This window comes from Euphorbia lathyris, chromosome 3 (genome assembly GCF_963576675.1).
Source record: "Euphorbia lathyris chromosome 3, ddEupLath1.1, whole genome shotgun sequence".
In the NCBI taxonomy this organism is placed as follows: Eukaryota; Viridiplantae; Streptophyta; class Magnoliopsida; order Malpighiales; family Euphorbiaceae; genus Euphorbia; species Euphorbia lathyris.
The window spans coordinates 91,017,841-91,026,462 of NC_088912.1; the positions used below are offsets into that span (position 1 = coordinate 91,017,841).

Below are 8,622 nucleotides of genomic sequence, written 5' to 3' on the forward strand. Positions count from 1 at the left end.
ATTGTAAGCTAATTGTCCATCCAAGACCGAGAATTCCAAATCTCCTCTCCAAACTTGATCATTGTCAGTAAGCTCACAATCCAAAGTAACTTGGCCTTTCGTCTGAATGGTATGACCTGTTACTCCCAAAATGTCGACCACCGTCGGCTCCACTTGGACGGGATCAATCCTAAGTTTGGCGAATGCTCCTCGGGTAATGACATTACATGAACTTCCCGTATCAATCATTACCCTCTTCATTTCCCAACCTTCAACCATCATGGTGACAACCAGTGCATCCGCATGGGGTGGAATCTCAGGACCTGCGTCTGAGAAAGGGCGGTTTAATGATGTCCTATCAAGGGCGGTCGTCTTTGCCTTTTTCAATGCTGGCTGATAACCAGGTCCGCCTGCTATGACATTGATGGTACCCTTTCCTTTCTTCTTTGGGTCCTCCTTGGATCTATCATCTTATTTTCCTTCCGCTTGGATGAACCGATCCAATTTACCTCTTTCAATGAGTCGTTCAATTTCTCGAGCTAACTCCCAGCAAGCATCTGTATCATGACCATTTTTCCTGTGATACTTACAATCATTTTTGGGATTTTTACCTTTATTGGTGTACTCCCCCCCTTTTGGCTCGGGGTATGAAATGCTCCGCTTGTGCTGGCTGTTCTCAATCCACATAAGAACTTCACTTTTAGAAGCATTAAGAGGTGTGAAGGAGGTGACAAACGTCGATTTGTTCCGAGAATCCTGACGTTTGTCCTTGTCCCGGTCCCGAGGACGAGATTCGCCTCTGTCCTTTTTTGGCGATGATGGCGAACCTCGGCGGATGTCATCTACCTCTATAAAGTCTTTGCAACGCTCCATTAACTCTGCCATGCTAGTGGGCTTTTTACGAATGAGATCCTCTTGCAAACTTTTACAAGTAGTGTTTCTCACAAAACACTCCACAGCTACGGAGATATCTACATCAACGATTTGTATACACAATTGGTTGAAAGTGTCCACATAGTCTAGGAGAGGTTCATTCGCCTTTTGCTTTAATTCAAAAAGCTTTCCAGATTTCACCACTGCAGGAATACAACCAGCAAATTTAGCACAAAATTCCCTGCTTAATTGATCAAAGCTGTTTATTGATCCTGGAGGTAGAGATTGAAACCACAAATAAGCTGGACCTCCCAGTGTGGTGACAAACATTTTGCAGAGCACGGGTTCGGTGGCTCGATTGAGCCTGGCCAAGATTTGATACTTTCGAACATGAGCCTCTGGATTATCTTTGCCTGTGTATATTGCGAGATTAGGAATCTTGAAAGCTCTGTCGGTTTCCTCTGCCTCGATCCAAGCTGCAAAAGGCGAATCCCTATTGGCGAATGGATTGTGCCTAGCATTTTCTTCGTTCATTTGGAGTACTAGGGCCCTCACTCTATCATCAAAATTCTCCGGATCTGCTCTGGGGCGACCCCTTCGTGGCGATCTGCTTGGAGAAGAAGAAGAGGAAGAACTTGACTCAGACGATGGATCTGATGGTGAATGTCTTCCTGCATTACCACGTCCGCCCCCTCCTCTCCCTCCACCATCTCCTCCACCACTTCCTCTGCCTGGGGGAGTTGGACCATTTCCTCCTTGTTGACCTCCAGACGAGGTGTGTCCAACAGTTCCTAAAGATGGATGTGGCGGTGGTCCGCCTACATGAGATGTTTTTTCTGGGCTCCTTAAATCCGCCAAGAGACGAATTTGTTCGTGGGCGCTTAGGTACATTTGGTCCATCAAGATTAAACCTTGGAACCTCTGATCCGCCAGGAGGGACCGTATCATTCCTTCGACTTCCTTCACCAGGAAATAACTCCCTGATAACCGGTCGTCCGCCACCCGATGCCGTAGTAGTTATCATGGAATCAATGTTGTGAGCTTGAAGGAATGAAGAGCTATGGGCACCTGGTCCCAGACCAAAGTTTAATGGAGGTAAAGATGAGACAGCTGACGTAGATACCGTACTCCAACGAGGAGGAAGAGTCATGAACGCCCGGAGGCGGTTCCCAATTTCAAGCCCATACCGTGCCTCGATATCCCGAGCACACATATCGATGAAAGAAGCAGTGGGCATATTTCCATCGATATTTGTTATAGGAGCAGTTGTGTTAGTGCGACCAGCACTAGATGGTGTAATTATCGGTGATTCAATCCCAGAGGAGGGATTTTGTCCTCCATCGGTCATGATGTTTCAGTGTGAACGAAAAACCCTTTATTTGATCAAGGATTCCACGCTCACCGCACCAATTGATAACAAGGGAGAAATTTCTGATCGGAGCTCGTCCCTGTGGGGGGCGTCGTTGGGTTCGACGGGGGAAACTCCGATGCCAAAGTCAGTAGAGAATATGAAGAATAAACTGTATTGACAAAGCTTAGAGAATATAGAAAAGTGTGAGTACCTTGATAGCCTAGAATGGTAGGCTATATATAGTTGAGAAGTTCGTAACCTCTAGGTAACTAGAAAGTCTCCATTAATGCTCATTTAATGGCGGTTACAAGTTACTCTTAACCTGGCGGGTAAGACAGTTAATGATCCATTTAATGACCCTTTATGGCCGAGCCTGCGGCCAGCCGTTACCAAGGTGAATGGAGAGATTCGCCTTAGAGATCCGCCAGCGGATCTCCTAGAGCTAATCCAGGGAGATTCGCCAGCCGACTTCCTTTGCTACGTGGCATACTTAAAGGCGAATATCTCTTTTGGTCCTCATGATAATATCTCGATGTTATCAATTGGTATGGCCACATCTTTGTTTCAATTGTTATTTGACCTTATTGATTTGTCTGAATTGATGCTTGAGAAATCCTTTTTATGCTTTGTGTATGTATAATTAAGCAATACATTTGGACCTCAATTCAGCCTTTGAAGTATTCAGTAATCATTATAAAGGTATGTTTGCTTTTTCCTCTTTAAGTACAAAGAGTGGTACATTAAGTTTTTTTTTTTTTAAGTTGAAAGTATATAATATCACTGAATTAGTAGGATTCCAAATTCATTAATCCATCCGGATAGTAACTCTTCATGATTTCATGTTGTAGTTTTTCAACTCAAATAAAGGCATTCCTTAGTTTTAACTTATTTATTGAAATGTCAAATGATACATACAATTTAACATATTCAGTCCAGATACAGTGACACTTACACAAAATTTTGATATGGCTTTATGAATTTTGATGCCACTAACATGTCTCATATGATCGAATAACATTTGAGCAGCAATTTACATTCTTATAATATATGATTTTCAAATTCTTAATGATACGCAGCTACTGTTTTCAATTGAGAGTGCTGCATTCTCTCTGGTGACTTACAAAATGCAGGCTGATAGTGTATTTTGTCATACTTGAGAAAAAGTCTAAGATGAATTCCGATTTATATCATCAATTCGGTAGGGAATAGAAAATGAATTAAGATTTCTATAAAAAAATGTGATTAGAACAAATATACGACTTTCAAAACAATATGAAAGTGACAATCTCTATGTTTTTACCATGTATGCAATTTTCAAAATTTTATACTACTAGTGTATGTTTAAATGCTTTTCTGGGAATTGCTTCCATTATATTGGATATAGAAGCTAAAAGAATGTTAATATTTATTTTTTATTCATTTAAGGTATATACATTGTTAATAATTTTATTTTTATCTTGGATTGTTTTAATAGGTTTTTGTTGCACTTTTCTGTTGGTGATTGACAATAAAATTATTAAAAAAAATATACATTTCCATTATTTTTATTAATTTAGTTGGTATATTTGTTTTTGTACATTATTAACAATTAAATTATCTTAAAATTAGTCAAATTTTATATAATATTTAATTTTTTCCCCAAATGATAATTTTTTTGTGGAAGAAAAATAAGTTTCATTAAAGGGAATCACATACCAGAAATATAAAATAAAATCTGGCCCCATTCCACAAATTCTCACAAGGAATGAGAAGACCTAGCTAAAACATGAATCACCTCATCCCAAATGATCATTATTTAGTTCAAATGATTATAAATAATAATGATCAAAAAGTATAATTTGTTACTTATATAGAGTTGTTAAAAATTAAACTTCTTCCCCCAAAAAAATTAAACTTTTTTCCCAAAAAAATAATATTTTGTTATTAGTAAAATTAAATTGTAGTATTACTAAATATATTAAGTTAATTTAATTCTATTCTATTCTATTCTATCATAGCGTGAAGTACATGGTTTTTTTTTTTTTTTGAGAAAATCGTAAGTACAGGTTTTAATATAATAACTTTTATTATATTTTAATTTTTTTTCTCATGAAAAGATCATTTATAATTTTAAATTCATTGTTAATTACTACAACATAATATTTTAGTTTCATACATTAAGTAATCTATATATAATCTATCTATATATATAATATAAAACAGTAACAATGGAGCTGAGATGTCACTTCCTCCTTTTTTACTGATAAAAAATATAATAAAAAATATAATATATTAACTTTAGTTATATTATTATATTTATTCATAAAAAGATTATTTTATCCGTACTATATCTAAGAGTTCTACAGAATTTAAATTAATCTCCAAAATCTCTTTAATTCTCTGCATATCTATATCTACAAGTTCTACATAATTTAAATTAATCCTTAAAATCTCTCGAATTCTCTACATATCTATATATAATAGGGTAAATTCCAAAAAAAAACTCTGTGGTTTGATGTTGTTCCAAAAAAACCCTTGTGGTTTGTTATTACAAAAAAAAAAAGGACTGTGGTTTGCGCCGTTACCCGAAAAACGGAAATGGGCTTAACGGTGTTAATTTGCTGACGTGGCACAGGGGTAGAGTTGGAAATTCGAATTTTTTTTTTATTATTTTTTATTTTTTCTCTCTCCTCTTCTTCTCCTTCCTCCTTCTCCTTCTTCCTTCTTCTCCTCCTCCTTCTTCTTCTTCTTCCTTCTTCTCCTCATTCTTCTTCCTTCTTCTCCTCATTCTTCCTTATTCTTCTTCCCCCTCCTTCTTCTTCTTCTTCTTCTTCTCTCCTTCTTCTTCCTCCTCCTTCTTCTTCTACCTTTTTTTTCTTTTTTTTTTAAGTTTTGGAAATTTCCAGATTTCTGGAAATTTTCCAGAAATCTGGAAAATTCCAGATTTCTGGAAAATTTCCAAAAATCTGGAAATTTTCCAGACAGAAATCAAAAGGAAACAAATAAAAAAAACTTTAGAAATATACTACTTGCCAAAAGGTCGTCTTCATAGATGGGACTTTGAGACGGAAGAAGAATGGGCGAAATATAATGAGCAGAAGGAAGCAATGCCGAAAGCTGCATTCCAGTTTGGTGTGAAGATGCAAGATGGTAGGAAGACGAGGAAGCAAAACAAGGACCAGAAACTCAATAACGAGTTACACCAGATTAACAAATACTAGCGAGAAAGAAAATGGAGAAGGAAAATGGTGATGGAGGAGGAGGAGGAGGAGGAAAATGGTGATAGAGGTTCAGATTTCAACTTCTACTAGGAGTCAGTCACCATCATCTGCTCGCCTTTGTAAAATGAAAGGCACTATAAATGTAACAGTCCTTGATTAGCTTTTTACTTACTAAATTGTTTGTTTATCTAATTCAATGCTAGTTTTTTTTTCCTTGGAGATGAAATCTTGTAAATGTAGTTCAGAATCCAAATCTTTTGCTGCCAGTTGAGGCTTTTTCAATGTGAGCAATTTGCCTTGAACAATGTGGGTTAGAGTATCTCTATGGGGGTTTACAAGCTTTGGTTTACAAACTTTGGGTTTACAAAAATTTCCAGATTTTCCAGAAATCTGGAAATTTTCCAGATTTCCGACGGAAATTTCCAGATTTCTGGAAAAAATTTCGAAACTTAAAAAAAAAGAAAAAAAAGGTAGAAGAATAAGGAAGAAGAAGAAGAAGGAGGAGGAGATAAGAAGAAGAAGGAAGAAGGAGAAGAAGAAGAAGAAGAAGGAAGAAGAATGAGGAGAAGAAGGAAGAAGAAGAAGAAGAAGAAGAAGGAGGAGAAGAAGAAGGAGAAGGAGGAAGGAGAAGAAGAGGAGAGAGAAAAAATAAAAAAATAAAAAAAAAATTTCGAATTTCCAACTCTACCCCTGTGCCACGTCAGCAAATTAACACCGTTAAGCCCATTTCCGTTTTTCGGGTAACGGCGCAAACCACAGTCCTTTTTTTTTGTAATAACAAACCACAAGGGGTTTTTTGGAACAACATCAAACCACAGGGGTTTTTTTGGAATTTACCCTTTATAATATAAAACAGTAACGATTTAGCTGAGGTGTGACTTCCTCATTTTTTACTGATAAAAAATATAATATAAAATATAATATATTAACTTTAGTTATATTATTATATTTATTTATAAAAAAATTATTTTATCCGTACTATATCTAAGAGTTCTACATAATTTAAATTAATCTCTAAAATCTCTCTAATTTTCTGCATATCTATATCTAAGAGTTCTATATAATTTAAATTAATTCCTAAAATCTCTCTAATTCTCTACATCTATCTATAGATTAAAAAGCTGGGTCTTACAATTGCTGATGTGGCTGCATTTTAAAGATTTGGCTGATGTGTCTTTTTTTCTAGAGCTACTTTAATTTTCATATATTTTTATTTTTCTGTAAGCAGGATCGTGGACGTTTATGGAAATCAGACTTAACCGCTGATACTTTATAAACGGTTTCTAATTCTAACCCACGTTGCTTTCTAATTCTCGCTGACTTATCGTTTGCAGGGTATGTTGATTTCTGTTTTCGTCTGTTTTCATCTGCTCTGTTTGGATCACTGGTTAGTTTCTATTGATTTCCATCTGTTCTATTTGGATCGCTGCTTTGGTTTCTTGCATTTTGTCGAGTTTCTTTTTGATTTCTTTGTGTTATCATACTGTGAGTGGCCGGATTTAGGTTCTTTTGCTCTTTCTCGTGACTTCGGTCTTGCCGTGGCTCTCGACGTTTCTGCTGTGGGTGCGCCATGTCCGAGTTAGCTCCATACCCAATTGGTTTCTAATTTTAATTTTTACAGATTTCATTATCTGGTAAGAAATTTCAGATCCTTCATTAATTTCTTTGTTCATAATTGATTTTCTAATTTCAGACCTAGACATCTCCTGATTCAAGCTAGAAATTTCAGATCCTTCATTAATAATGGCTGTTTTGAAGTTCAAAGATGTCCTTGAACTGCTCTGGTGAGGTTTGTTTGGGTAATTCATTGTTCCTCGATCTTTTTCATATTATGAGTTAGTTTAATAATGGAGCAGATTATGATGGTAATTTATGGCTCATTTTTAAGTTCAAATAAGTCCATTAACTGTGTTGGTGTGGTTCGTTAGATAACTAATTGATCCTTGATCTTTTTCATGTCATGGAATTGGTGGTTTCTTATTTTATTTTTTTGTTTTGCAAATGCTTCTACACCTTCATTTATTTACCTTCATCAATTTTCTGTTTATTTCTAATGGAACTTGGGGTTTATCAATAGTTATATAATTCTCATATTTCTTCGGCCAATCTATTCAATACCAAATTTCATAGAGTATCATTGTAAGATGCCAATTGGAACTTAAGGCCATTAGCATAGTATATAATTTCACAATTCAAGAAAAGGGCTACAAATTACTGAAATAATAGGTTTGCATTCAAAGACTACGGATGTTGATGTTGACAAGCCATTTGGCCTTTCTTTGGGTCAAGTTTTGGTGTTGTTGTGGTGATTTTTGTGAGTTTTAAGTTCCAGTGGAGTATGTATGCAAAAGCATTAAAGGGAAAATATTGAGGTTTAATTAGAAAATTGCTATTATTGACCTATATAGACATTGAGGTGTGAATGCAGTTACACTATAGGTCTAAACCCTTGGTATCAGGTGCTTTACACTAGGAGCTTCTTTGGGATGAGCTTTATCGTTCTAATATATAAGTTGGGATTTAGTAAATCTGCAGTCCAAGAAATACCAGATTATGTCTACTTTGTTGTTACCAACATGTTCTCTTTCCTTCAACGACTTTACTAATTATAACTTTATAAGGCTAATTTGTGATGGTCACATAGGAGAATATTGGTTTTGTTCTTAAGTTTGTGCTTTGTGCACGGCTATGACTTCTTTACAAACTCTGCCGGCTAACGTCGCCGTTCGAGCTGATGATGACTCTGTCCCCGACAAGGATGAGCCAAACCCTTTAAATGTTGATTTTTCTTTCGTTATTTGACTGAGTGCTCGAATAAAGTTAATGGTTTCATTTTTGCTGCTATGTTTTTGAATGATTTGTTTTAGCATCGAACTGTAATTTTTACTGAGCGGCTTTTGTATTTTCTGAGATTGCTGGATTGAATTATGAACTTCTGATGAACAAGAAGTTTCTGTTTTTGGTATCAATTTGAAACTCAGGCAGCTGTTCATACTGTGAGTCTAGCCTTTTTTCGATGTAACAAGGATACTCTTAACCTTTGGTTGAAAAAAAAAATGATTTTGATTCAGTGAAAGATTTTAATTTATATCTTTGTATATTAAATAAGATAATCAGTTGATTTTAATTTTAGGAGGGCCTTAAATTGGATTTTTGCAATATCAGGAACTCCTTGAATCCAAGTTCAAATATGCAACTGATTATAACTTATGAGTGCTC

The 8,622-nt window shown here is 35.8% G+C and overlaps 1 long non-coding RNA gene across 1 annotated transcript; it reads left to right on the forward strand.

Moving 5' to 3' along the window:
* The first annotated feature begins 6,636 nt into the window (after positions 1-6,636).
* On the forward strand, positions 6,637-8,293 carry LOC136224382 (uncharacterized). Its single transcript, XR_010686399.1, has 3 exons — positions 6,637-6,790; positions 6,907-6,981; positions 7,097-8,293. It is a non-coding gene; the product is annotated as an uncharacterized lncRNA (long non-coding RNA).
* The last annotated feature ends 329 nt before the right edge of the window (positions 8,294-8,622 follow it).